At 40.2% G+C, this 9,685-nt stretch overlaps 1 pseudogene; it reads left to right on the top strand.

Moving 5' to 3' along the window:
- Nucleotides 1–8,874: 8,874 nt before the first annotated feature.
- On the top strand, nt 8,875–9,087 carry LOC118632686 (annotated as a pseudogene).
- Nucleotides 9,088–9,685: the final 598 nt, after the last annotated feature.

The following is a 9,685-nucleotide window of genomic DNA, read 5'->3' as shown; positions in this document are numbered from 1 at the left end:
TCCTGTTCTTCTGTAGTTGTATTCTGTGGGTGCTCAGGCAAGCTCTGTGATCAGGAGAAGTTCAAGAAAGTTTTGTGGCAGTAGAGTGGATACATTCAGATGGGGGAAAGGATGGAAGGCTTTTTAAGCTAGAAAAGGAAAAGGCATAGATTAATTCATGTGTTGTCATCTCTCCCATGTTGGGAGTTAGGGAGTTAGTACAGTCTTTTTAATCTCTTCCCAGTGTCTGCCTAGAGATTTCTAGAGGTAGCGGCTTTGAGCATTGACACAGGAGAATAGTGGGGACCACTGAGGATGCAGGGCAGGAGACTAGGGGAGGGAGACAAAGAAAACAGCTATTTGGGACCAACTATATTTCCTGCCTCCCTGACACCCCCACCTGCCCAACCATCCCAATACCTTAATTAGCTAGTCCCTTAGGCCCCTGTTAGCAAGGCCGGCTGAGCGCCCAACTCCCTAGGGACCAGCCCCCTTACCCACCAGACTAATCAGTCCTTCAATTCTGGAGTGCGTGAGTGTGCATGCACACACATAAACCCGCACGTGCATGCGCGCGCGCGCGCACACACACACACACAGAGCCTTATTCTTTCCCAAAGCTCCAGACCCCATTCCAGCCTTCAGAGAGTTAATGTAGGGTGATATTGAATTCTCCAGTGAAGACGCCCCCCTTTTGAAAAGTTAGGGAGAGGCCAAAGTTTGGTGGGTCTTCTCCAGTTTGGGGTTTTCTCTTAAACTTGTGGGATCAATGATGTGTAGCAAAGGATGAAGACATGATTGGGGGCACTCTATAGCCCCCTAAGACCTAGGGCTGGTGTCTCTCAAGCCTGTATCTATGGTCAACATTCACCCCAACTCAGACCCCTCCCCCTTCATCTCAGGCCCCCACATTCATCTCCCCACCACCCTACCCCCCGACACCCGCACTGTCAGCCCAAACACATGATAAATTGCCCTGTCAACAGAATTCATTCAGGGACCAATTAATTCCACAGAAATGAACCAGGAGCCATCAGTTGCTGAAAAACTCGGAGTGCAGGGAGCGGAAGGAGGGGGTGCAGACAAGGGGGGTGCGGCAGAGGAGGGGACAGGGAGGCTGGGGAAGTTAGTCTGACAGAAATTGGTCATTTAATGCTTAAGTGCACGCTAGACAGCCCTGTCATCGCCCGCGGCCCCCGTGTGGGATTAATTATCAGAGGAAGAGAGGGCAGCCCAGCCCAGCCAAGCCGTCTGTCACCAATGAAGGCTAGAGTCACCCAGAACTTGGGCCACCCTGAGTCCACTTCCAAGTCTTCAGCCTCCTGCTTCCTCAGCTCTGTGTCTCCCCTGATCCAATCTTAGACCTAACTTTTGATCCTGTACCCTAAGCCACATTTAGTCATGGCCTTGCCACTAGCTACCCCAATCAGGAAGCCTTCTTCAACCCCCGACTGGGTTAGAAGCCTTAACTCTCTGTACTTCACTATCACTAATCTCAACCATCTTGCATGACTCTTTGTATGGAGTCCAAAACATGACTGTGCCACTCACTGATCCTAATCTTCCACCCAAATGCTCAAGACAGAATCCCACCAGTTGTCCTTGACTTCACTTTCTCCTTCATCCCTCTCAACCAATCAGAATCCAAGTTCTATCAGTTCAACCTCCTGTAGTCATGTCAAATCTGTGCCACTTGCTTCCAGCTTCCCCCTATCACCCAAGGCTGGGCCACCAGCAGCTCTGCCTGCTCTCCTGATTTAGGTCCTCACTTGCAGTTGAAGTGAGCTTTAAAAGTACATATAATACCCTGTTGTGCCCCCCAACACACACACACACACACGATCTAGTTTAACACTCTTTGGTGGACCACCATGGGCTCGGAGGTGATCAAGTTCAAACTTTTAACTTAATTGAGAAGGCACAAACCCCAGCCTCTGCTAGCAGCCCAGCCTTGCCTCCAGCATGCTTTCCCTGCTCTCTCAGCTCCAGCCCCTTTACCTTCCCTTTTGGCTCTGCACATGCTGTTCTCTCATCCTGAAAAACTCTTTCTACCTTTCACTTGTCTAACTCCCACCATTCACCTGACTAACTCCTGTTCATCCTTGAAATCTCAGATTAAATGTCACTCCCTCCAGGAAGACTTCGCTGGCCCTTTAGTAAGCTTTTGCAGCTCCCAAATTTCTTCATTCATCAACATTGTCACCCTACCTGTGCATTGTCTGTCCTTCCACAAAAACGTTAACTTTCACAAAAATGGAGTCCATGTCTTTATCTGTAGAGCCTGGCATTTAATGGATACCAGAAATTAAATTGGTAGCTCTGGCCAGTTTGGCTGAGCGTCGGCCTGCTGTCCAGAGAGACCCGGGTTCGGTTCCCGCTAAGGGCATGTATCTCCGTTGCAGTTTGTCCCTGGCCCTGTTGGGTTGTGCAGGTGGCAGCCACTCGATGTGTCCCTTTCACGTCGATGTTTCTCTCTCTCTCTCTCTCTTTCTCTCTCTCTCTCTCTCTGTTTTCCTCTCTCTCTCTTTTTTCCTCTCTCTCCCTCCCACCCTATCTGAACAAAAAATGGAAAAATGTCATCAGGTGAGGATTAAAAAAAAGAGAGAGAGAAATTAAATAAGTAAATGAATGAATAAACACCCAACCTTTTCTTAGCTCTGTCCCTGACCTAACTGTGAGGCCAAGCTCCCCAGAATCAGACCTCTCCTAATAGCCAAGGCAGGCTGGGATGACTAGAGAGATAAGAAACCCTCAAAAAAACAGTCAACTTGTGAGCCCATCAGATGGACCCAAACCAGCCATGCTAAGTGAGTTCAGATGATGGAGAGGCTACTGAGAGAGGGAGGTTAGAATGGTAGAGAGAATTTCTGTGAGGATTTCCTAGAAGCGCAAAGCCCAGGGTCTGGAAGAAACATGCTCTGGGCAGATACGAGGTTTGGCTGAAGCATAGGCTGATCAGAGGAGGAGGGGAATAAACTGCTGGAAAGGGCACTTTCCAAAATGGATTTTGATATATATACCAGAAGTTGAACTGACAGGACTTGGATATTGATTAAATGAAAGGGATGAGGGAGAGGAAGACCAGTTTTGCAGAGCAATGAATGCCAGGCTGAGTTTGCCCTTTTTCCTGCCCTTGATGGTAGGGGGTGGTCATTGACTGCTTCTAAAGATGGCCAGATGCAAAGTTTTATTTGCCAACTTAATTCTGACTGCCAGACAGGGTGTCTGAAGTGAAGGTTGAATCAGAGAGACCATTAGAAGGCTGGTGCAGTTGAGAGAGAGAGAGAGAGAGAGAGAGAGAGAGAGAGAGAGACTGAGACTTGTGGAAGGAAGGTCTGTCATGGAGAAGTCTCCCATGAGGGGCAGAGGGGAATGATGTGAGCTGAGTGTGCTCCATCTCCAAGAAGCCCAAAAGCCTGTTGGCAACCTCACTGAGATAACATATCTGGATTTGGCCGCCAATTGGATCTGAAGGTGAGGTAGAGAGATAGGGCAAAGATGACTCCAAAATTTGTGTTCCAAGAGTCTGGGTGGCTGGTGGGGCAATCAGTAGAGGTAAGAAGAGAGGTTTACTTGAGACTAGAAACAATGAGCATGACTTTGTATACTAAATACATATGCCTGAATTTGGCATGCCTGGGCATGATGTCCAAAAGACAGAACTACAGAGCAGTTGCTTGGGAGTGAATTGGCCTTGGGATGTGGAATTGGGAGATACCTTCCTGTCCCCACTTTCCTATCCTCCAAATTTACATTTAGTTAGAGTAGGCCAATGTAATTGTGTGACAAAGTGATAGTATAATACTGAAACAAATTATCCTAAATAATATAATGCAGTAAAGTATGTCACAAGGTATAAGTGATAGTGTAGGGCTTATAATAATAGTGCAATGATGTAATCCAGAAACAGAATAACCATATGACAATTTATTAATATGAACTAGGAAATGATGGGTCAATGCACTAGTTAACAATATAGAGCTGTATTGTGGTAATGAAATAACCATGTAATCAGTGACACTGTAACAAGGCACACAATCCAGCAACAAAATGACAACTTGACAGTATAACTATGTTAACTCAGTAATGATGTACTGATATAATGATGCCATAACATAATGGCAGAGTGTGGCGATGATGTCATACAATAATAAGAGGCAAACCAGGGAGCAGATTGAGCTACAACATAAACAGGTAACTTTCCTAAACATAAATTTTGTTAAAAGACAAATGTTAAGGTGAATAAAAATTTGTATAATAAGCAACCATTTATCTAAAAAAGAAAAGAGAAATATGAATACATATACTTATTTGCTTACATTTTACAAAATGGCAAGATAAACCAAAAAGTTTTTTTAATGTTCAATCTATTGAAGAAGAGGGAAACAAAACAGAGAAGACGAGATAGAAACTACCTCACTGACTATATCTTATTTTGTAGATTTGACTTTAGAATCATATACATATTTTATATAATAAACCAATGAAATCAAGTGATAAATAAGTAATTTCCCAAAAGGCAGAAGCAAAATGAAATAAATGAACCTAACTGTCCACTGAGTTGGAATCATACTACATAGAAACTATTTCAAGTAATTTCAAACATAGTAATTGACTATATGTACATTCCCTAGTGGGACATACACTGATAAAGCAAATAAGCAATGGTATTGATGTTGGAGTTTTGGGTGTGGGAAAAACAAACAAACAAAACAAAATAGGAGATCGATGAAGATTAAGTAAAATCCCTATAGTCCTGGATTTAAATTGGATGCAATAGTAATAACTCGATGCATTTTACCTTTTCAAAAACTGTATTTCCTAGCTGTCCCTACTGAAAAAGACAAGGAGTTAATCAACTCAATAGCAATAAGCACCTCTAGTCCCCAGACTGTGGTCTTTAAATACCACATTACACTAAAAGGAACCAGGACTCTTTGGAGAAATGGAAGATGATTCTGGAAATCTTGTCATAACAGAAAGTAAAAAAGCTATTAAAGACTACTACTAGGGTCTAGTCAAAAGGACTTAGGTGCCAATTAGAGGCTGCCATTAATCAACAATGAGATAATTGAGCATCAATGAAAATAATACTACAATAATACTACAACTGACTGAAACTCATATTTAAATCTATGAATATATACTTACACTTAAGAGAAATATCTTATTGATCTTCTTTGTAGGATACTAAGAAACCAACTCATTATTTGGGAAATTGATAAATAAATAGAAAGAATCAAGCAAGCATTTCTCTGCTTTTCTTATAAGAACTGTATCAGGAAAATCAAATAGTGGGTGAGGGGAAATTTCTCTTTATAAGTATTGTACAGCTAATAAATGAAGAAGAAATGGATAGAATTAGACTATCACCATTTTGCAACCCCTAATGGAATAATAGATCTAGGCAATGAACATCAATGGCTGTTAATTTCACAAAAAGAGAAACAACAGAACATTATGTGCCTCTTGATGAAAATAGAAAATACAAACACAGCAAAAACAAAAACAAAAAAAACACTATTAGGTAATATTTTTAAAAATATCAAACCTGAATATGATCAAGCTTCTATATGCAACACCATTTTACAGATAATACTATGAACAGAGAAAATCACAAAGATAAAATTTAGGCTCTTGTTTGTATAGTATCCCCAGACTGTGAGACTCTATAGGGCAAATAACCTGGTATCTTCAATAAAGAAATTGCAAGGGGGGAAATAAATAGACTAAAGGAAACTTAAGAGCTATATCAACTAATTGCAATTATACTTGAATCTTGCAAGTAGTTAAAAAGAGGAGGAGAGCAAGCAGAGGAAGAAGAGGAAGAGCAGGAGAGGAGAAGTTATGAAGTAATCATTGACATGTGAACACTGCATTAATTGCACATTGTAAAATTTTTAGATGGGTTAGTGGTATTATGGCCATTTTTTAAAAATTCCTTTTGTTTTAGAATTATTTAACTGAAATATTTACAGATTAAATAATATAGTATCTGGGATTTTCTATAAAATAATATGGGGACAGAGAGATTGGAACAAGACTGGCTATAAACTGATAATTCTTTGAGCTGGGTTCATCATACTGTCTTCACTATTTGTATATATTTTTGAAATTTTCAATAACAAAAAGTTTTAAACCACTGCTATATTAAATCAAACTGGTTAAATTTGGGGTTAACATCTTCCCTATCTTGATTTTCAGAAAGCTGACAACTGTCTTCAATTGGTCAGCTGTCTAAGCTGGAGATTCTGAAGAAACTGACCAGTCTAATAGAAAATGCCTCAAAATTCTGGCAATCGGGGTCTCCCACAAAACATCTGGATCTCCACCTTATTACTCTTCGGTGATATCTACTGATCAACAGGGCCCAAACATGCACACAGAGTTTCCAAGCAGTCTTTTACTACCTTACTTTTGTGTATTGATGGACAGGAAAATATATTAATGGTTTAAAATAAGTCTCTAACATGAGAGATAGAGACCAGAATTAACTACCACAAGAAAAAGAGCTTGAAAAAATCTAAGACAATTCAGGGAAGAGAAGAAAACTAAAATAAAAACTTTATAATTAATAACTTCAAAGAGGTAAAAGAAACATGCTCATGAAATAAAAAGTGTGTATTTTAAGGTACATTTAGCAAATAATAATAATTTTAAAACCCTATAAATTAATGTGTGTGTGTGTGTGTGTAATAACAGAATTTAAAACATTCAAAAGTAGGTTTTTATGGTAAAGTTGAGAAAATATCCAAAAAGTACAATGAATGGCAACAGAGATGAAAGTAGGAAAGAAAAAAATAACAAACTGGAGGATAAATACAGAAAGTATAACTACCTGACTAATAGGAGACTCTGAAAAAGAAAGCGAAGAAAATGGAGGTGAGAAAATTATCAAAATATAATTCCATACATTTCCCCAAAATAAAGGACATGAATTTCTAGATTGAAAGGGCCTACCAAATACCCAGCAAAATGGATTTACAAATTCCCACACCAAAGCATATGATTATAAAATTATAGAACATCAAGGGATAAAGAGTAGCTTTCAGAATGAGAGAAAGAGAGGAAATAAGGTTTAAATACAATAGTCTGGAAATAAGAAGGGTAGCAAACTTCTCAATAGCAACAATGAAAACTATTAGATAATAGAACAATACCTTCAAAATTCTTAGGAAAAATCATTTCAAGTCTAAAATTCTATAGCCAGCTAAAATATCAAACAAGTTTGAGACTAAAATAGTCTTCTTCATGCTTCCAAATCCCCCCAAATTCTCAGGCATCCTTTCTTTAAAAATTATTGGAGAATGTTCTCCATAAAAAATGAATGAATAGCCCAACCAGTGTGGCTCAGTGGTTGAGCATCGACCCATGTATCAAGAGGTCACTGGTTCCATTCCCAGTCAGGGCACATGCCCAGGTTGTGGGCCTAATCTCCAGTGGGGGACATGCAGGAGGCAGCCAACTGATGCTCTCTCCCTCTCCCTTCCATTCTCTCTCTAAAAAAAAAAAAATCAATTAAAAAAAGTGAATGAATAAACCAAGAAAGAGGAATACTTGGGACCCAGTAAGCAAAAGATCTAACACAGGAGAAGGGTGTGGGGAATCTCCAAAATGATGGAAAAGGAAAATCAGTAGTGACCGTCAAGCAACATATCCACAGACTAACCAGTTCAGATAGGAAGAGGAACAGGTACATTACACCACTAGTGTAGGTTGTTTTCTGACCAAAGGTGTCAAGCTTTGTGGCCATAAATTAAAGCTGAAATCCATCTTGCATGCTGCTTGCCAAGTCACAGTCCTGATAAAGTGTTGCATTAAACACAGAGGAAAGCCCGGCCGGTGTGGCTCAGTGGTTGAGCATTGACCTATGCACTAAGAGGTCGTTGGTTCGATTCCTGGTCAGGACACATGCCCAGATTGTGGGCCAAATCCCCAGTGGGGGTCATGCAGGAGGCAGCCAATGGATGTTCTCTCTCATTGATGTTTCTATCTCTCTCTTCCTCTCTAAAAATCAATAAAGAAAAAAATTCTTAAAAAATAATAAAAAATAAATAAACAGAGGAAGAAAACACTTATTAATCGCTCTTCCCAAAGAGAGCACTGTTCTGTAACTTGTCATCCCAGGAAGCTCCTTTTTATAATCTGTCTGTCCAGAGGAGATGCCTTTTTAAAGAACTTTACTCAAAAGGTCATTTGTGCTAGTGATGGTCCTGAATGAAAAAATTGTGGGTCCGCCCTGGCCAATTTGGCTCAGCGGTTGGAGCGTTGGCCTGTGGACCAGAGAGTCCCGGGTTCAGTTCCCGCTAGGGGCACATACCAAAAAAAAAATTTCCCTTTGCCCTGGCCAGTTTGGCTCAGCAGTTAGAGCGTCGGCCTGCGGTCCGGAGAGACCCGGGTTCGGTTCCCGCTAAGGGCACGTACTTCGGTTGCAGTTTGTCCCTGGCCCTGGTTGGTCGTGCGGGTGTGTCCCTTCACGTCGATGTTTCTCTCTCTCTCTCCTTCCTCTCTCTCCCTCCCACTCTATCTGTACAAAAAATGGAAAAATATCCTCGGGTGAGGATAAAAAAAAAAAAAATTGTGGGTCTGAAAAGGATGCTACCTGTAACCATAGATGACAAAATATGGTTGACAAAAATAAAATGAGTTTCATATTTCTGTTGGGAATTTGGACATGAATTAGTAATAAGTAACTGGAAAACTTAACAAATAAAATAAAACTTAGGCACTTATTAACCCCAGGAAAAATAAAAAAGTTATACAAGAAATAAAATGTGATGCAATTCACAACATGACTCAGCTGTAAAAAACATACACTTTTGTTCTTTGTTGTTTTCCTTGCTTCTTGCCGCTTGCTATGCCTCACATGCTCTCCATGCCTCCTAGCTACTAACCATGCCTTGAAAAATTGAGGAATTCAAGGACTTCCTGCTCATGAACATGAGAAAGGAAGCCAAATCTGTCCAGATCAAGAAAAATAAGGATAATGTGAAGTTTAAAGTCCAATGCAGCAGGTTCCTTTATACCTTGGTCATCATAGACAAAGCAAAGGCAGAGAAACTGAAGCAGTCCCTGTCCTCAGGTTTATCAGAGCAGGAACTGAAATGAACCAGACACGCTGATCTGAACTGTATGAAAATATTAAACCCAGCCAGTTGGTCCCATGAACCAGGAGGTCACTGGTTCGATTCCTGGTCGGGGCACATGCCCTAGTTGAGGGCTCAATCCTCAGTGGGGGTGTGTGCAGGAGGCAACTGATCGATGTTTCTCTCTTTCCCCTCCTCTCTCTCTAAAATCAATAAAAAACATTTTTAAAATGTTAAAAATTTCAAATTGCAATTTTATTTACATAAACACAAAATATTGATTTTACTCCAAATTGTGATATAATTATATTGAGAGAATTAAGAAAGATAAAGTAAATATAGGTGTTGGTATAAAAGAGCCCCATCTTCATCTTCCATAATAGACAGTCTATAGATAATTCTGAAAAATGAAAAGTCAAATATAGCAATATAAATGTAATATTTCAATAGAAATAGAAAGGTAAGTATCAGAGGACATAGCTAAACAATTTTAAAATACAGCCTTTGGGGAGCTAATAGGGAATAGCTATAAACTTTTATTAGTTTTCTGTTTGAGCTATGTAAAGAACTATTTTTAATGAAAAATTCAAAGATACATAAAAACAGAGAAAATGGTACAC

The sequence above is a fragment of the Molossus molossus genome, unplaced genomic scaffold (assembly GCF_014108415.1).
Source record: "Molossus molossus isolate mMolMol1 unplaced genomic scaffold, mMolMol1.p scaffold_m16_p_17, whole genome shotgun sequence".
NCBI classification, from domain to species: Eukaryota; Metazoa; Chordata; class Mammalia; order Chiroptera; family Molossidae; genus Molossus; species Molossus molossus.
This window is presented reverse-complemented; position numbering and strand designations above follow the sequence as displayed.